This window comes from Sminthopsis crassicaudata, chromosome 1 (assembly GCF_048593235.1).
Source record: "Sminthopsis crassicaudata isolate SCR6 chromosome 1, ASM4859323v1, whole genome shotgun sequence".
Taxonomy (NCBI): Eukaryota; Metazoa; Chordata; class Mammalia; order Dasyuromorphia; family Dasyuridae; genus Sminthopsis; species Sminthopsis crassicaudata.
In genome coordinates, this window is record NC_133617.1 from 78,416,189 (window position 1) to 78,437,216 (window position 21,028).

The window sequence follows — 21,028 nt, forward strand, 5'->3', positions numbered from 1 at the left end:
TTGAACTTTTGTTCTTCTAGATGAATTTCTTTATCTTTTTTAAAAAAAAATTATTTTATTCAAAAAAAAAAGAAAAAATGAAAAGGAATACAAAATAAAACAAAACAAAAGAAAACACTATCATGTAACAACAAATTACCAGTTCACAAAAGTATATATAGTAGTAGAAGAAATTATATTCATGAGTGTTCATCTTTTCTTTACTTCCTTGTAAATTGTTTTGTTCTCTGCTGCACATCTTTTTTTCCCTTTTTTATCCCTGTCTCCATCCCCAAGTAGGGTATAGTTAATGATATATTTATGTAAACATAGTGCATGTGCGAGGGCGAACCCGCGAACACAAACACACACACACACACACACCTTTTATAACTCTGCTGATTCTTTGCTTTAATTCTGCTCCTTGATTTGCCTTACTTTTGCTTTACCTCTCCCCCCACCCCCCATAGAACCTTCCCTTGGTTTTTTCCCCTCGTCCTTTGTTTCCCTTTCTGCCCATTCCTTATTTGTAGATTTTGGAGGGTACTATTCCCTTCATGGTATATATGTAGTATTGCCTACTTAAGCCATTCATGATGTGAGTGGGTTTTCTGAAATGAGCCCTCCTTCCCTCTCCCCCCCAATACCTCTGTATTTGTTCTTCTTCTGCACCTTATTTTTATAACATAATTAGTATTCTTACCTTAATTCTGCCCTGTAATGTTCTCTCTAAAATGTAATGTTTTCTGTTGAGGTTTTCTTGGGATCTCTGGAAGAAAGAAGCCTTTGTTTCAGTTCAGTAATCACTAGGAGAACAGCCAGGGGTTAAAAGTCCAAATCCTTCATTGTCTCTTTCAAAGTCTTGTCTCCTTTCCTGTAGTCTGATTAGCTTTTTTATAGTCCAGATTCTTTATTATCTCCTTATTCTAGGGCTGGACAGCTTTCTGGAGAGCCTTTCAGTCTGATCTTGGCCTTAGTGGGGGAAGTGCAGGAGTCTAGGCCAGTCACCAAGAAGATGAAGATCGAATTGAATTTTTCTCCCCTTGATTTTGAGAGCTTAACTCCTGCCACCAGTCCTTTGCCTTTTCTCTGAATGTCTCTGAATCTCCCTGGCTGAAGCTTCTAGCTTATATGCTCTACACTGAGTACAAACCAATCATTATATCACTAGGAAACCATTATTTGTTGTAGAATTAAGTCAATGCTAAACTAGATTTAACCATTGTCTCCTCAATTCCACTTAGTACCTTATTTCAAGTTCTGAGCCATAACATCTCCTTGTAGGATTAAATCTATCATCATACTGAACCATGCTTAATTAGATAACTATTGTCTCTATCAATTCCACTGACTAGTACCTTGTAAGAATCCTTTGTTCCAAGTTCAGAGTTCTGGCCTATAACATTTCCCCAATCTTTCTTTTGAGTTACCCCATTGTTGATGTCAATCTTAAACATATGATATACATTGCCCATGTTTTAAAAACAAAAACCACAATTTGTGCATGTTAAGTTTATTGACATTGATCTTTGATATTGACTCATATATTAAATTTTCTATTAAGTTCAGGTTTGTTTGATAGTCCTGAACTATAAGTTCATTGAATGTCCATTTTTTTCTCACTCAATATTATAGATAATTTTTCTGGGAATGTTTTTGGTTGCAAGAGCCTAGTTCTTTTAGTTGTCAGTAGATATGATTCTAGGATCTTTAGGCTTTTATTATGGCTGCTGAAAAGTCTGTACAATTCTAATTATAGTTCTAGCATATTTTAATTGGTTTTTTCTTATTTCCTAGAAAATTTTTTCTTTAATCTGGGGATTTTGAAACTTGGCAATAATATTCCCTTATGTTTTCCACAAAGGATCTCTGTGAGGTAATAATCAGTAGGGTTTTTTTTCCTATTTCTACTTTACTTTCCTGTTCCATCACTCCAGGACAGTTGGATGATTTCTTGCATTACTGTGTCAAGTTCTTTTTTTTTTGCTCACAAATTTCAGGCAATCCAATTATTCTTATATTTTCTTGATCTGTTCTCCAGATCTGTTGTTTTTCTTATAAAATGCTTCACATTCTGTTCTATTTTTTTCATTCTTTATAATCTACCTTGTTAGTTGTTGATCTGTCTTTTCTCTATTTTATTAATGTAAAAAAAATTAAGAGATATGTTTTCCCTTAACTACCACTTTGGTTGAATCCCATAAATTTTGGCATGCTTTCTCATTGTTGTCATTTTCTTTAATGAAATCATTGATTGTTTATATGATTTGTTCTTTGACCCACTTATTTTTTAGACTTAATGTTTAATTTCCAATTAATTTTTAATATCTTTCCATTATCCATCATTTAATATAATTTTTATTGCATTCTGATCTGACAAAGATGCAATTTACTATTTCTGCTTTTCTGCATTTGGTTGTGAGGCTTTTATGTCCTAATATATGGTCAGTTGTGTAGGTGCTATGTACTGCTGAGAAAAGGGTATATATTCCTTCCCATTCCAATTTAATTTTCTCCAGAAATTTATTATATCTAACTTTTCCAGGATTTTAATCACCTTCTTACCTTCTTTCTTTTTTATTTTGTGGTCAAATTTATCTACTTCTGAAAGGGAAAAGTTGAAGTCTCCTCTAGTAGTTTCATTATTTCCTTCTGTAACTCATTTAACTTCTCTTTCAAATATTTAGGTTCTATACCATTTGGTGCATATATTGTTATATACCAAATTTTTAGTGCATATTGTTAGGACTTCATTGTCTATGATACTTTTTCAGAAAGATATAGTTTCCTTCTTTACCTCTAATTAGATTTTTTTTTTTTTTGCTTTTGCTTTGTCTAAGATCATGATCGTTAACTCTGCTATCTTTGCTTCAGACAAAGCATAACAAATTCTGCCTCAGCCTCTTACCTTTTCCTTGTGTATTACCTGTCTGCTTCAGTTGTTTCTTGTAAACATATTGTAGGATTGTGATTTTTAATCCATTCTGCTTTTTGCTTCTATTTTATGGATAAGTTCATTTCATTCATATTTATTTATAGTTATAACTTACAGTGTATTTCTTCTATGCTAATTTTTTTGCTTGTTTATCCCCTTCTCATCTTACACCCCATTTCACAAGTGTTTTACTTCTGAGCACTGTCTTCCTCAATATACCTTCCCTTTTATCAATCCCCCATCCTTCTGTTTTCATCAACTACTTTTACTTCTTTATAAGGTAAATTTTTGTATGTCTTTCTCATGTTAGTAACTCTTTTTTCATGATTCTTTAGGATTATTTTAATTTTCTTGCCCAATTTTTCTTCTCCTTTTCTAATTTTCTTTTAAAAAATATGTTCTTACCTCATTAGGGAATTCTTTTGGGGTATGAGACGTTTTTATTTGAGGCTTCGATGGTAGCTAGTCTGACATTGTTGTCTTCTAAGTTTATCTTGATCATTCTCCCTATCACCATAGTAACTTTTAATAGTCAAGCTCTTTTTTTTTGTTTTTTTGCTCATTTTTTTTCTGCCTTTTTTTAATGACTTGATTATTTTATGTGAAAGTTGAGCTTTGGTCCTGCATTGTCCCAAACATTTTATTCTAGGGCTCTGAGTCTTGCTGCTAGTTTTCATTGGATTTCAGAGCCCAGCAGCTTGCTTTCTCTTGGGAGTAGATTTTCTTTTTTGGCTTTTAATGGGGGGAGGAGAAATGGGAGAGGGAGCTCCCTTTCTTCCTTCCTTAAGTATGGGGTTTAAGCCTCTGGCAGTTGCAGGAGTGGGGTCTTGCTATTAGATTGCTGTGCCTGGCCCTGGAGGAATAATTTTATTATTGATCTGCCTGAGAGTTGGGCCCTTGCTGCTGAGTCCCTATAAAAATAGTCTCTCTTTGTTTCCAGGCCCCAGGAACAAGGTGTTCAACAATGAGCATCGAGGCCTAACTAGTGGTTTGTGCTGAGATAGCTAAGGAGAGGACCTTCCACAGATTGCTTATTTGTAGAGAGGGCTATGGGCTTGCAGGAGGGCTGGTAGATTGATTGCTTTAGGGTTGGATCCTTGCTTTAGTCTGGTTGCTGCTGGTGCTGCTGCTTCTCCATCTCAGTTCCTTCCCACTCCAGTAAAACAGACCTTTCCTGTTAGGCTGGTAAGCTGCTTCCCTATTCCTGTATCGATTCCAAGGTGGTTTTTTAGTTGTTTGGAGGGTAATTTGGGAGAGCTTCATTCAACGTGTTCCTTCTCATTCTGCCATCCTGTTATTGAAAGTCCCCCAGGACTCAATTATTTTGCCAAACAAACCAAAAAACCAGATAATAATCTATCAGAAATTGGATTTAGACCAGTACTTCAGACCCTCCACCAAGATAAGTTCCAAATGGATACATGAGATACATATTAAAAGTCATATAAATAAGATCGAGGAAAAATTATCTTTCAGATCAATGGATATAAGGAAGAGTTCATGTAACAAATAACTAAAGAATAACAACTATGCTCCGATGATAAATGGACAACAAAGAATATCAACAGACAGTTTTTAAAAGAACTTTCAAAAACAATATGAAAAAATATTTTAAATCACTAAAAGAAAAATGGCACCAAAAAAAAAAAAAAACCCACCTTTGAGATTTTACTTCACAAGTATCCAGTAGAATTTGATAAGTATTTTTGTTGTTGGTTTTTTATTTTATAATTATAAAAAAATTTTTTGACAGTATATATGCATGAGTAATTTTTTTTTATAACCTTATCCCTTGTATTCATTTTTCCAAATTATCCCTTCCCTCCCTTTACTCCCTCCCCTAGATGACAGGCAATCCCATACATTTTACATGTGTTACAGTATAACCTAGATATAATATATGTGTGTAAATCCAATTTTCTTGTTGCATGTTAAGTATTAGATTCCGAAGGTATAAGTAACCTGGGTAGATAGACAGTAGTGCTAACAATTTACATTCACTTCCCAGTGTTCCTTCTCTGGGTATAGTTGTTTCTGTCCATCTTTGATCAACTGGAAGTGAGTTGGATCTTCTTTATGTTGAAGATATCCACTTCCATCAGAATACCTCTTCATACAGCATTGAAGTGTACAGCGATCTTCTGGTTCTATTCATTTCACTCAGCATCAGTTGATGTAAGTCTTTCTAAACCTCTCTGTATTCGTCCTGCTGGTCATTTCTTACAGAGCAATAATATTCCATAACCTTCATATACCATAATTTACCCAACCAATCTCCAATTGATGGACATCCATTCATCTTCCAGTTTCTAGCCACTGCGAAAAGAGCTGCCACAAACATTTTGGCACATACAGGTCCTTTTCCCTTCTTTAGTATTTCTTTGGGATATAAGCCCAATAGCAGCAATGCTGGATCAAAGGATATGCACAGTTTGATAACTTTTTGGTCATAGTTCCAAATTGCTCTCCAGAAGGGTTGGATTCTTTCACAACTCCACCAACAATGTATCAGTGTCCCAGTTTTCCCACATCCCCTCCAACATTCATCATTATTTGTTCCTGTCATCTTAGCCAATCTGATAGGTGTGTAGTGGTATCTCAGAGTTGTCTTAATTTGCATTTCTCTGATCAGTAGTGCATATAATTTCAATTTCATCATTTGAGAATTGTCTGTTCATCTCCTTTGACCATTTATCAATTGGAGAATGGTTTGATTTCTTATAAATTAGGGTCAATTCTCTATTTTGGAAATGAGACCTTTGTATTGTTTGTACAGAAACTTTTTAGTTTGATGTAATCAAAATCTTCTATTTTGTGATCAGTAATGATCTCTAGTTATCTGGTCATAAATTCCTTCCTCCTCCACAAGTCTGAGAGGTAGACTATTCTCTGTTCCTCTAATCTATTTATGATCTCATTCTTTATGCCTAAATCATGGACCCATTTTGATCTTATCTTGGTATATGGTGTTAAGTGTGGATCCATATCTAATTTCTGCCATACTAATTTCCAGTTTTTCCAACAGTTTTTTTCAAATAATGAATTTTTATCCCTAAGGTAGGTATCTTTGGGTTTGTCAAAGACTAGATTGCTATAGATGTACCCTTTTTTGTCCTTTGTACCTAATCTGTTCCACTGATCGACTGGTCTATTTCTTAGCCAATACCAAATGGTTTTGGTGACTGCTGCTATATAATATAGCTTTAGATCAGGTACACCTAGACCACCCTCCTCTGACTTTTTTTTCATTAGTTCCCTTGCAATTCTCGACCTTTTATTCTTCCATTTGAATTTTGTTGTTATTTTTTCTAGGTCATTAAAATAGTTTCTTGGGAGTCTGATTGGTATAGCACTAAATAAATAGATTGGTTTGGGGGGAATTTGATAAGTATTAAAGGGGCTGAGAAAATCAGCTCACTAGTTCATTCTTGTTCATTATTGGAGGATATATCTTTTGATCCCTATATTTTGGAAAGCAGTTTGGAGCTTTGTGTCCCAAGTTAGTAAACTATGCATACCCCTTTGACTCAGATATACAATTATTACATTTAACCTAAAGAAATTGAAAGAAGATGGAAAATGTTGCTGTCTTTGTTTCTGTCTCAGCACACAGCAGAAATTTGCATGATAACCAACAACTGGAAACTAAAGGAATATCCTCTTGTTTGGGATTGGCTAAACACTTTGTGATATGTTAATGTAATTGAATATTTTTGTCCCATAAAAATGCTGAGATGGGACATTTCAAAGGAAAATGGGGAAAAGGTCCCTGTGAACTGATATAGAGCATAGTAAATAGAATAAGGGGAATTTTTGACATGGTAACATTATAAAGAAAAACAACTTTGTAAGACATGGCAACTCTGATCAGTGAAATAATAAACTATGAGTCTAAAAGAATGAAGATGAAACAAGGCCATTCAAGTCCCCACCCAATTTTAAAATACATAAAGATGCATGCATTTTTGGGAATGATCATTGTGGGAATTTATTTTGCTGTGTTATACAGCTGTGAACGACACTGCCAAAAAGTACTAATTAAAAAAAAAAAACTTGCATCTTTTTGCTACTTAAAAAAAAAATAGTATCTCAGTATACTGCTTTCATGGTAGGACTGCTGTTGATATTACTTTTATTGAGAATGATAGGGTATATTAAGAGTGTGCCCTTTCCTTTGATGTGGTATGGTAGACATATTGCCTTATTTCCCTTTCCCCTTATGAGAGTCATCCCAGGCCACCTATGAGAGGTGGTAGCCGTAGGTATTTTATACTTTCATGGCAGTGTCAGAGTTTTCTCTCTTTTAATAGTCGAGACATTTTTCCTTATGCCTGATCAAAATCTTTCTGTCTTTGATTTAAGCCCATTCTTGAATAATCACTCAACATCTTTCTAATGAAAACCTTTCAACTTATTGAAGATAGTAATTAGGTCACCACTTACCTCTCTCTTTTCTAGACTGAATCAGCCTAGTTCTTTTATAGTTTTATCTTAGAAATAAATTTATCATATCAGAAATAAAATTATTTTTTATAAATGTAAGTGGTTAAAAAATTCTTTGATGATTTTATTTCCAGTGTATTGGTCCCTGAGTACACAGAAAAACAATAAATAGTGGTAGGAAACAGAGTTGGATTGTATTGGAAAATTTTTATTGTTTTCAGGGATGCTAAGTTGCTTACTCCTTGTGATCAAAATACCTTTTAAACCTATTTTTAATGGACTTTTATTAAGCATGTTCTATGTGCCTTTGAATGAATTTGTGGTCTGGCTTGACCACGGTCCTATATGAGAGCACCTCTTGCTTTGATTTTTGATCTTTTTCCTCCTGCTGGGGCTAAATGAAGTGCATTGCACCCAAGGCCTTGCTTCCTACCCCTTCCAGAGATCTGATTGTAGTTCTTTTCCTCTGGATGACTGAACGTTATGTGATCATAGATTGAAAGCTGGAATGTACCCATGAAACTGTTTAGTCCAATCTCCTTTGCCTACCTTCCTCCCAAATAACTTTCCTTGTGTATAGTAAAACACATCCTTACTAAAACAGTAGGTTTATTGCTTTTAGCATAAATGGCTATTTGCTTTCTCTGTGGAAGTCTTTTAAACCCTCCAGAAAAAGCTGCAACAAACAGAAGGGGAAATCTCAGTGGTTCTGGAATGAATTGCAGAGCAGTGTCTGACTACCTGTTGTATTTGTATTAAGTACTCCTCATTTGACACTTGGTGTAGTTTGAAAGACATTGATAAGACTAGAGCCTAACAAAAGGAGAATAACTAAAAGAAGGGCACAGGGAAGATAGGTTTCAAGCTAGGCCATAAGAGGAATGGTTTTTAGATGGGGAGCTGAGTATTTAGCCTGAGGAAGGGAGGACATAGGTAATGAGACATGATAACTATATTCAAGTATTTTGGGGGATGAAATGGGAAAGAAAGAATTAGACTTACTCCATTTTCTCAAGAAGACAGAACTAGGGAGAAGTTGCAAAGAGGCAGATTTTGTTTTACTATAAGAAAATTTTCCTAACAATTGGGATGGAATGAATTGTTTCATTAATTAATGGCTCTTAGTCAATCAGTTAAAAGTTATGCACTTATGACATTTATTAATTGTCAGATACTATGCTAGGTACTGGGGATACAAAGATAGAAATGATATTAACCCTTGCTGTCAAAGAAATTAGCTTCCATTAGAGGAAATATTATTTACTATATAAGTATAGCTTAAAATATGTAGATGCAAAATAATTACAAAGTATTTTAGGAAGGGAGGGCATTTTAGAATTGGAGAAAAGGCTTCATGTAGCAGGTGGTGCTTGAGCTGATTCTTGAAGGAAATAAAAGATTGCTCTTCAAACACTGCAGTGAGCTGGTACAAAGACATAAAAGGATGGATGAAGTGATAGGTGTGAGAAACAACAAGAAGGACCATGGAATATGGCAAGGGAAATATTATGTATAATGACATTGGAAAGGTAGAGCGGAACCAGGTTGTGAGGAATTTTAAGTGCCACACTGGGGAGTTTACATTGGATTCTTGAAGTAGAAGGGAGCCACTGGAGTTAAATGAATGTCATATCTGGTTGCATGGAAACTTTGGCAGCTATATGGAGGGTATATTGAAGTAGCAAGACCAGTTAGCTGGTCTTATTTTTATACTTATTTAACACTTCTCATATCTATTTCTTTCTCATTACTTACATAAGTAAATGGTTGCAACTGAGTTCAAACTATTTACTTTTGTAAATAGTGAGAAAGAAATAGATAATGAGAAATGTTTAATAAGCATAAAAATAAGAAAAACATTCAAAAATAAGACTTGGCAACTGATTGGATATAAGGTGAATGAGGGTGAAAAAGCAAGTATAACCTAGGCTTCTAACCTGGGGGACTGGAAAGAGCGTTGTCAGGGATTTTAGAAGGGGAGTTTCCTTTTTAAATGTGGGTTGGGTTAGATGATGACCTCTGAGACCTCTTGCAACTCTAAAATTCTGTGGTTCTGCTTTATATTGTAACTTTTTGATGTGTATTTTACCCTAATTAAATTATTCTCTCCCCTTCCCTTTCTTTTTTGGTTTCCTGAAACCTTTGTATAGTTAGAGCTCCATATGTGTTCTATTCTGCCTGTGTGCAGAAAATCTGGACACCACAGCACCACAGTAGAAAATGACTTTCAGTCTCTGCTCTGCTGTTCTTTACAGACACCCACTGAAGCTCTTTCTACTTTTCAAATGCTGGGACAAGTTCATATTGTTTATAAATGGGGTCCAGGCAGAGGCTTTGGGCTGGCAGAACTTGCTGTTTCTAAAGCCCTTCTTTGGGTTTGAGATTTCGCAGAGCGGTGGGGAAAAGGGGGAAAACACCCCCTACAATAATCTATAGCAACTGTCACCTAGCAAACTACTCCCATTTCATACAGATAGGTTAGATGTCAGTGTGCGATCGATGGCTCTCGTACCATAATTATAAAAACTAGCGGGTTGTGTTGCTTGAGTGAGTTTAAGAAGAGTAGGGTCTCAATCTTTCCTCTAATAGGTCTCTGACAGTCCACAGCGGCAGCGGCTTCGTCTTAGTCTGACAGTGTTGTCATTAAACACCAGGTAGTGTGGAACAACAGAGAACAAGGATTCCAAGTGCAGGGGAACAGGAGATTTTGACAGCAGTTATTTGTCATCACGAAGCTGCCCAAACTCCTCAGCCTGCAATATGGACGGCTGCTTAAAGTGACTTATTGCCCCTGTCTGGGGCTGCAGTTGTGATTTGATAATCGGTAAATGTTTGTCAAAGATGAATTCCCCACCTGATTCAGTGCTGTGCAGCAGAAGCAAATGAAAAGCGGTCTTTAGGGAAACACATCAGATGGATTACAGCTTCAGCAGGAGGGGGACTTAACTCAGTTGCAACAACTTTGTTGTGATTTGGAGAGCAAAGGGAAAAATCCATATCACATCACATGGGCAGGACTTGGCTGTCCTGTGTCTTCCTGAGCAGATCTGACTTTTCTGGTATCTTCGAGAGGCAGAGATGGAGGGCATCAGGAAGGTCTGTTGTCATGTAAGAAGCTGTTTCATTTCTTTTGACCTGAAGGGGTATTCTTCTAGTTTCTGGTCTAGCTGAAACCAGTGTTTCATCTGTAACATATATATCACAGTTTTTCTTCTCTCTGAGAGCTGCCTGGAGCTAGGCCCATGTCCCATTTTCAGAGAATGTGAGTTGACAGGTACCTCAGTGGTTTCCTACCTGAATCAGAATTCCCTCTACATCATCTTCAGCCAGTGGATGTTGAATCTCTCCTTCAAGATGTCCATTGAAGGGAAGCCTATGGCTTTTTGAGGCCATCCATTTAACTTTTATGCAACCCTGATTTGATATTTTTCCATATATGAAACCAACATCTAATTCTTCATCTTTATCCATTGCTCCTAATTCTTCCCTTTGGGGCCATTCCTCTTCTACTTGGCAACAATTTAAATAATTCACAATGGTAATCTGGTTTTGTGGCTCCTCCCTCCCTCAAATCTTTTATCCTCCAGGGTAAGCTTGTGGTGTTTTCTTCAGCCAATTCTCCAAATGCCAACTCTTCATTCTTATTCTGAAAGGAAAAAATGAACGGAATTTACCTGCCTGGTGGCCTGTGATGTGACTGCAAAGTTTCCTTCTACTCATGTTAGAGTTTGAGTTAAGTTTTTTCTGCTGATGTGGTAGTCTGAATAGGGTCTTTTTAATGGCCAGTTAGAGGAGGCAAGAGCTGGAAGAAACCATCTAGTCTTAAGTTTACCTAAAAACCAAGGAGAATGGCCCCCTCTTTCAGAGAGTCCTTCCTCTTGGATAGCATTTTATTTTGGGTAGAGAGGGCTGAGTTCTTTGGGACCAAGGCATAAGGTGTTTGTTTCTGTTCTAAGAGGAAAGTTTCTCCCTCCCCCATGGCCAGACTTGGAACAGGAGAACCCTGAACCCGTTTGATTATAGGCAGAGTTTTTCTAGCATTTGAAGTGCTGAAAACGATCAAGAGCAGGAAAAGTGGAGTGATTTATTAGACTCATAAAAATTCATACTTTGTTATTCCAGTCATCTTACATCTGAAGCTTGTTAGAACGAGCACCCTGGCAGCTCCTGCCGTGAGCGAATGGGGGGGGTGGGGGGGCATTTATCAAGCCGCCTTCTGCCTCAGCTGCCATCGCTGGTCTCATTTAGAGAAATGGACTGGGCTCCTGGAAACACATTAATAATCATTCACCGGAGAAGGCAGAGAAAAAAAAACCTTTGTTATAATAATAAGGGTTGTGTTTGAACAAGACCTGAAGCTCTGGAGACCCATTCACTCTCTTTAACTGAGGCTTTAGCTGGGAATTGCTTGTTCTGTGTGTAAACTGTGACCACCTCAGGATCTTTCTTGCTGCGGAGGAGAGTCGCATGCATGCACGCACGTGCACGTGCACACGTGCACGCGCACACACACACACACACACACACTCTGGTGGTGGTCATAGATAAGCACTGTGCTCCATTATAACTGGGACTCCACTTGGGCAGGCCTGATGCTACTGGGAGGGAGGCTGCAGATCCCCAGTGATGGGAGGGATAAAAGGAAAGTTAAAATGTCTGTTGTAGTCATAAATTGAGAAATTCAGAGTTGGTTGAATAGACAAATATCCCTGAGCTCTCACCTTGCTGATTTGGGTGCTAGTCAGTCTAGAGTAGGATATACAGAGTGTGACATTGGTACACATACACAGGATTGGTTTCTGAGTGTTAAGCTATGGGAAATACATTGTTATCCTTATTGTTTTTTTCCCAAGGCCGTGTTTTTAACGAGTTACTTTGAATTTAGTCCTGTTTCCTTGGTGAAAAAGCTCTCTTACCTATTTCTCAAAGAGAATAGTAATAGCTAGGGAATATCTTCATGGACTAGCTTATATTTTATAACTCTGAACCAAACAATTTTCGTGAATCTTCAATCAGATTCTTGATTCAATTAAGCCAAAAGAGAGAGAGAGAGAGAGAGAGAGAGAGAGAGAGGTGGGGGGAGCGAGGGAGGGAGGGGGGAGAGAGACAGAGCGCACTATGTTTTTAAGACCATGTGTAGTAATAAGGACATAAAGAAAAGTACATATACAACATACTCTGATTTCAGAATTATGATCTAATTAATAAAGCTAATAGGAAATCTATACAGCTAATTTCAATGAGAGGTAGAATGTGATGAATACAAAGGAGGGACATGGAGAAAATACTGGGAAAATTTTTGAGGAGGAAGGAATTAATTTTCTTGAGATTGGGAATAGGACCTGATTCTCACTTGATAGCTGTTTGGGAGTGTGGGACAACCTTTAGTCTTCTTTTCCATTTCATCCTTGTGAATGTCAGGCTGTAATTATTTATTTATTAAGTACTTATTATGTGTTGGATTCTTTTTTAGTTTCTGGTAGCATTAGAAACTGGAGGGGATCTTAGATACTGTCTGGTTTCCTTTATAGAGGAGATAACCTGAAACCCTGAAAAGTTACAGGTCACAAAAGTAGAAGCAGAGCTAAAGTTTGAACCCTAGTCCCTAGTCTAAATCTAAGGTTCTTTCAATTGTGTTATAATAACAACTGACATATATAGGACACTAACAGTATTCCATTGGATCCTCATGTGAGGATTGATATTACAAATATTACATTATCTGCATTTTAGAGATGAGGAATTGAGGTCTAATAAGTTTCTTGCCCATTATCACACAGCTCTTAAATCTAGAAGGAGGAATCTGAACTTGAATACTCTTGACTCCAAGTCCTATAGCACTCTATCTACTATAGTATACCACACTACCTTTGAAAGTGTCTTGAGCTTTGCAAAATACTTTACATACATAAACTCATTTGTTATAATATCTCTAAGAGGTTACTTGCTACAGGTACTGTTATCCCTATTTTACTGATGAAAAAAAAAAAAAAGTGAAGGAAGGTCAAAAAGGCCAAATGACTTGCCCATGGTCAAATTATTAGCTAACTTCAGTGGTGGAATTTGAATCCCCTTTCTTCCTTTCTCTAGATCCTTTGCTCATATCATATATCATAGTATTTATAAGTTAGGACAAAAGTTCTCTCTTCAGACTATGTGGACTTTTTAAGATGATAACTCGGGGGAAAGGGAAGTAGTAGTTATCATTAATTCATCATCACCCTCATCATGAGTTGTTAAAGTCCTCTGCCCCAATCCACAAGGATGGCTGTTCCCTATATGGTCCATGCTGTCCTTCCTCAATTGTCTCCTGGTCCCCTGACTTCTTCAGGTCTCAGTTAAAATCCCACTTTCTGTAAGGAGCCTTTCCCAGTCTCTTTCAATTTTAGTGCCTTCCCTCTGATAATTCTCTCAGTTTATCTGAAGTGTCTCTCCCATGAGACTGAGTTTCTTGAGAGTTCCCCTGCACATTTTCCTCTTTTGGACATTTCTTTGTATCCTCAGTGCTTCGTGTAGTATCTGGAATATAAAAGGTGCTTGATAAATTATGCTTGTTGAATTGCCTTTAATGTGTATTCTATCCTCCTATTAGAATAGTTTTTTGGAGGTGGGTGCACTATACAAAGGACTGTGAAGGCTTAACATAGTGCCTAGCATATAGCAAGTATTTTACAAATTCTCTTTCTTTCTTTCCTCCTCCCTCCCTCCAGCTCACTCCTCTGACTCTGCCTTCTTCCTTCCAAAAAGTGGCTGAGAGCCTTGGCCACAGAGATTTTGGTTTAATCCAAGAATGGTTTAGGTATCCAGATAGACTCTGTGTTGGGTCTGTGTCATCAGTTTTAGAGATTTTCAAATCCTGGAACATTTTTTAGGGAAAAAGTATGATGGGGAAATGTAACAACAGTTGGCAATGGGGAGATGGGTCTGTATATCTAATCCATGCAAGATTAAGTCCTCAATAATACTGAAGATGGTTGTTTGCATGGAAAAAAGTATTATGTAGATAGGAGTGGGTTGGACTTATAATAGAAAACAGGTCTGAGTTGGTAGGATCTTATCAGAGACCTTATGAAGCAGCATGGCACAGTGGAAATTAGAGCATTAGATCTGGAATCATATCTAAATTTGGATTCAGGCTCTGCCATCTTTGTGATTAAGGAAGTCACCTAACTTCTCCTTTGTAAACTTAGAAATTAGACTGGAATACATTTGAAATTCCTTCTAGATTTAGATCTGTAATCTGTGATCTATGATAAATCATTTAGTCCAGTGATTTCATTTTTTTTGGTAAGGAAATTGAAGATTAGCATGTCACATATCATATTTAGGTTATCACTTTCTGAGCCTCAGTGTCTCCCGCAAACTACTATACAGAATCAAAGATTAGCTCAGAAAAGGTTTCTAGATTGACTAAATCTTTGGGAAGTATACTTTCATCCCGAGTCTCTGAAATTCAGTTAATTTGTCTGTAAGATAAGGGTATAGCAACTAGATTGACTTTCTAGCATTTTGAATACTATGTTTCTATGTAGAACAGCAGTAGAGAATAATGCCCTACTCCTAGATAAATTTTTCTTTCTCAAATCTGGTAAAAATTGATTTCACCAAAGAAAAGGAAATAGTGATTACTAAAATTGGATTTGTAAAGTAAATTTCTTCAGGGCCAAAAAAATCTTCTTAAGAAGAGCTTCTTATATTGAATATGTCATTGTATGGAGCAAAACTATAGGAAAGTAGATTTTGGCTTATTTTAAAGAACATGATATAATAATTTTCCCCCCTCCTGAGGCTGGGGTTAAGTGACTTGCCCAGGGTCACACAGCTAGGAAGTGTTAAGTGTCTGAGATCAAATTTGAACTCTGGTCCTCCTGAATTCAAGGCTGTTGCTTTATCCACTGCGCCACCTAGCTGCCCCGGCATGATATAATAATTAGAATTGGATTTGAGGCTTGATTTTGTAGCTAAGCAGCTGTTTGAGCTTGAGTAAGGTTTTTCCCTCTAATTTTCATTTTTCTTCTCTGTAAAATGAGAATATTAGATCAGGTCCCTTTCAGTTTTAAGTTATTCTTTTCTAACAAGGAAATAATGATAACAAACATGTAGTAAGTGCCTTATACTGGTGGAGCCTTATACTGGGCCTGAGTGGGGGGAAAAGCTATACATTGACAAAATCTGATCCCTGTCCTCATGGACTTTATATAGCCTAGAGAGGAGATGGGGAGAATGAGAAAGAAATATGAATATTACAGAGGCATAAGCAAAATCTTTTTTTCCTTCCTAGGCTATACTACTGACTCATTTTCACAGGATTTTCTGATGCCATAGAACTCTTTCTACCTCAGAGATTCATTCTACCCTCGGCCTACTTCTTATATTAGAAATTCCCTCTTGACTTTGTGGTTTCTCCCTCTACTAGCTTATTAGCCCAAATCAACAATGTCTTCATTTCTCTCCTGTCTGCCCTGGTGCCTTATTTCCACAGGATATTCTCTACCATTGCCTTGTGTGCATACCACTTCCCATAGGGCTGCCCTGCCCATGTTTTCTATTCCCTTTGGAATATATACTCTTTGAGGGCACCTGCCCTTCATACTGCTTATATTTTTATTTGTAGTGCTTAGCATAGGGCATGGCAAAATACATTGTAAGCCCTTAATAAATGCTTATTGATTTTCTTGTTGACTGTGAAGTTTGAGTGGAAAGTTTGTTACCATACCATACCATACTGTTTGAGTTAGACTTCCTTGTGAGGTAGTGAGTTCTTAAGGGGTAGTGGTGTAGTAAAGCAAGGCTGGCTACTGCTTGTCAGAGCTGCTTTAGAAGTAATTTATTCACTATGCAGTATATCTGACTTGATGACCTTTAGGTTCCTTTTAATAGGATTCTATGAAATAATGTGTTAGAGGTTACCTGTAAACCCAAAAGATGGCCTGCAGTGGGAAGACTGAGACTGCTTCCAGTGGGCACTTAGTGGAAATGCTAACAGGAAAACTTAAGGCAGGTTGCCTGAGGCAGATAAATGTGATCTGACAGAGACTCCTGGCAGTGTGCTGTACTGCTGATGCAGGTAGGCCCCAGGCATCTGGGTGATGTAGATTGTGGAAGAGGCTGTAGAGATTAAACAGATGGAGAGATTGATTAGAAAGACAGATAGGTAGTCTTGAAAGACAGTTTGAAAAAACTCATGATTCATCTCTACTACAGAAAGGAAACCTGCATCCAGAATGGCTGATGGTCAGAGTGGTAGTGTAGCCCCTGATGGAAATGATAATAGGTGACAAAGGGCATTGAAAAAAGATGCTTTCACAGTATTCTTTTCCATTGCTAGAGCAGTTAATCTTTACTGGGTCACCATGTAATTGCTCAATGGCAAGTGGGTAAATTGTGGTCCCCTCTGGGAGCAATAGCCCTAAATACACAAAAATGGTGGTTTCTGCTTTGAGGCATTCATGTAGTCAAGTCATTTTAGGGCTTTATCTTTAGTTTTTCTACCTGTAACAAAAGGATGACCCACCCATCCAATTTCATTGAGTTCAGTGAATTGTATTGTATTGAAATTTGAGCTCCTCTTATAAGAGGATTGGACTAGACGTTCTTGAAGGTCATTTCTGCTTTATCTAGTAGGAAGCCATCTTGCCTAAATGTGTAGACAAAAGAAAACTTTGATCATTCATGATAAAATGAATGTAATTTAGTCTGAGAGATGTGCTGCCAGGGGCATGGTCACCTGGTGAAACTGTAGCCCTGTATGTTCTTCCTCTTCTTGGATATATTGAGGTTCTGATGCAGAGGCCAAAAGTTAAGCATTGCTTCCAAGCTGATTGTCCATATCCCATGAGGCCGGGTCACATTGAAATAAGGCTTTATGTGATAGTATTGCTGTTCTGTACACCAGTGGTGTCGTTCATATATGAAGAAACTAAGGTCTGAGACGTGATTTGGTCACAGGTCTTGAGGTCACACAGAAATTGACAGGACACAGAGTGGATTTATGTTGTACAAATCCAGATTCTACTCTCATTCCATTCGTTGGACTATGAAAAACTGGTGTTCTTTGTCCTTTAATAACAAGTTGGGAGAAGCCCCTCTTCTACCCTAAAGCCTGGGATATGGAGAATTGACTTTCAAAACTGTGGTGATAAATGCCTATAATCCCTGCTACTGGGGAGGCTGAAGTTTGTGGATTGTTTGAGTTTGGGAACTCTGAGCTATAGTAGAGCTAAAGCTGAGCCAGTGTCTTCACATAGTCCAGTGGGGTTAGTCCCAGGAATTGGGAGGCCATCAGGCTGCCATCAGAATTGGTCCATTTTGTATAGAAATAATGCAGGTCAGAGCTTCTGTGACCAATAGTAATGAGGTCAGTCTTATTAATGGCCAATATACTTCCAGTTTAGGTGAGATAATGAGATCAAGTCCTGTGACATCACTTTCCCTCCTTGTTCCACCATTTCATATCCTCACCCCCAATTTATGTCAGGCCCCTCCCCACCTTTTTTTTTTTTCCCTTCATATTTCTCTGGTAGAGGTGAGAGGGACAGATTTGGAATTGAGTTGGTTGGGGGTAGAAGGACCTAAGGATTTACTTTTATAGATGAGGATATTTAAGTTTACAAGTGTTTGAAGGTTATTGTATGGAAGTGGGAGTACACTTGATTTTCTTGGACTCAAAAAAATTTAGGACCACTAGAGGAAATTTTTAAAAAGTAAGATTTCAGCTTAATATCAGTCATTTAGCAAATATTTACTAAATATGTGTGCAGGCATGTGGTAAGTCCTTTTGATACAAAAATAAAAATGAAAGTCTTTGCCCTTAAGGAGGAACAACATGTAAATAGATAAGAAGATAAAAAATGTATATGACATAAAAAAAGTCAATTTGGAAAGCAAGAGAGAAGAGCTCTAGAGACCCAAAGGAGCAAAATGCCCTCATGTAGGAGATAGCACCTGAGATTCTGTGAGGAGCATTTATAGGAATAGTATAGGTATATGGGGTAGAATGAGAAATGGGATGGATGTTATATATGCAGGGAACAAGGAAGTCAATTTATTTGGAACATAGGTCATATGAAGGGGGAAAATGTACAATAAGTCTAGAAAGATTGACTGTAGTCAGAGAAACCACTGAAGCTTCATGAATGGGCATGACAGTGGTCACATTTGTGTTTAAGCAATATAACTTTATTAGCTTTATGGAGAAAAATTAGAGAGGAGAAAGACCGGAGGCAAGGAGAAGTAGTTGGAGGTCATTGCAGTAGTCCAGAAGAGAGCTGACAAGGCCTAAAGTAGGGTAGTGGCTTTGTGAATAGAGAGGAGGTGGATGTGATTCTGCAATTAGAATCATCAAGTCTTAGAAAGCAGTTGGATATGAGTGCTGAGGGAGAGGAAAGAATTGAGGATATAAATCTGAATTATTAGAAGGATTGTGGTAGTCTTAGAGTAAGGGGAAAAAAAAGGAAAAATTTGAGAAGTGTAGAGGGGGAAAAATGGGTTCTGTTTTGGATATGTTGGGCATATATATATGCTTGTGGAACATACAGTTAGAATTTCAAGACCCTAACTTAGGAAGAGTGGGCTAGATAAAAAGATTAGTGGGTCTGATGAAATCACTAAAAGTATAGAAAGAGAAGGAAAGGGAGTCTAGAACAGAAATCTGAGAGACAACTAAATACAGGTCATATTCTATATAAGATGAGCCTGCAAAGGAGTTGAAAGACAGGTAGAGGACTAGGAGAAACAGCCTGACTGAAAACATAGAGGAGAGAAAATCTAAAAGGTAGAAGGCTAGTCAAGAGTGTTGAATGTACAAAAGATGTGTGACTTGCCTAGGGTCAGACAAGTAGTAAGGCACAGGGATGAGGTTTGCACCCAGGTCCTCCAGACTCTTCACACTCCTTTTGAACCTGGGGAAAATAGAAATAAGGGGAAACCTTAATATGTATTGTCCATTTTCTGGGTTAACACTTTATATGATGATGATGAATGCTGCCTATTTCTTGACAGAGGAGTGATGGATAGATTAGATATGCAAAACCAAAATATATATTTTAGGATATGGCCAGTGGAGGGGGTTGTTTGATTTAACTGTGCATTTTGTTACAAAGATTTTTTTGTTTGGTTTTCTGGGGTGAAAGCTAAGAGAAGAAATGCTTAATCATTAGACCCTGAACTCTAGAGAGTTTGGGAGGGTGGGGGTAGCAGGGATTGTTTTTGTAATCCCAATGCACAGCATACAATAGGTTTAATAAATGTTAGTTGGTTGATCATTGAAAATAATTTAATTTAAAAAATATATAAAAAGTTATTGAATGTATTTCAGAGGTTGAGAAGTCTGAGCAATGAGCAAAGACTATTAGATTTAGAAAATAGAAATTATTGTAGAGAGCAATTTGATAAATTCAGAAGCTAGATTGCAAAGGTTTAAGAAGTGATTGAGGGGAAAAAGTGGGTGTAATGAATGTAGACAGTTTTCTCTAGTAGTTGGCTGTGGAAAAAAAAAAAGATTCAAGATGACAGTTTGAGGCAAGGGTGAGCCCATTGTTAAATTTTTAGTGTGAGCATTTACTCCCCAGATATTGCAAAGTTACAAATCAGGGCTTGATTTTTTTATTTAATGATTGACTTAAGAAATCCAGTGATAGAGAAAATGTTAATAATGCAGATTAAATTTAAAAGCATGACCCCTTTTTGTAGTGGCTAGAAACTGGAAAATGAATGGATGCCCATCAATTGGAAAATGATTGGGTAAATTGTGGTATATGAATGTTATAGAATATTATTGTTCTGTAAGAAACGACCAGCAGGATGAATACAGAGAGGCTTGGAAAGACTTACATGAACTGATGCTGAGTGAAATGAGCAGAACCAGGAAATAATTATACACTTCAATAACGATACTATATGAAGATGTATTCTGATGGAAATGGATATCTTTGACAAAGAGAAGATCTAATTCAGTTCCAATTGATCAATGATAGACAGAATCAGCTACACCCAGAAAAGGAACACTGGGAAATGAGTGTAAACTGTTTGCATTTTTGTTTTTCTTCCCAGGTTATTTTTACCTTCTGAATCCAATTCTCCCTGTGCAGCAAGAGAATTGTTCAGTTCTGCACACATATATTGTATTTAGCATATACTATAATATATTAACGCCATCTAGGGGGAAGGTAGAGGGAGGGAAGGGAAAAGTCGGAACAGAAGTGGGTGCAAGGGATAATGTTGTAAAAAATTACCCAGGCATATGTTTTGTAGATAGAAAGTTATAATTTAAAAAAAAAAAAATTTAAAAGCATGTCATGCACACACTCACTTAATCCTATCTCCCCCTTCCAGTTGTTTAACATTTATCAGCATACACCTGGCTTTGAATAGAATGGTAGGGTCATCTGAAGGTCTGAAGGCTTTTGTTGTTTTTTTAAATCTGGGGGAGACTAAATTTGTCATGAAGTAGAGCAAAGTGTTGCAGGAATAGTAAGTTTCCTGTCACTATATATAAACTGGAAACTGGTTGACCATGAGTCAGTGATATGGTTATGTAGGATATTAATGCTTTGAACTAAGATTAGTTGACTTTTAGAACAGTGGTCTTCAAACTTTTATTGGGGCATCTCTTGGTAAACAAAAAAAAAAAAAGTTAGCATATATGTATTTATAAATTATATAATTTTTTTA

General features: G+C 37.1%; 1 protein-coding gene and 1 long non-coding RNA gene across 3 annotated transcripts in view; one reads left to right on the forward strand and one right to left on the reverse strand.

Moving 5' to 3' along the window:
- The window catches only part of LOC141540208 (uncharacterized), an 84,326-nt gene extending 83,558 nt beyond the window's left edge, over nucleotides 1–768 (reverse strand). Inside the window, exon 1 of the long non-coding RNA XR_012481491.1 lies at nucleotides 683–768. This is a non-coding gene — a long non-coding RNA (uncharacterized LOC141540208). The remainder of the gene's footprint in view (nucleotides 1–682) is intronic.
- ZC3H3 (zinc finger CCCH-type containing 3) overlaps nucleotides 1–21,028 on the forward strand; it is a 509,307-nt gene that overhangs the window by 171,622 nt on the left and 316,657 nt on the right. The gene's annotated exons all lie outside the window — the stretch shown is intronic.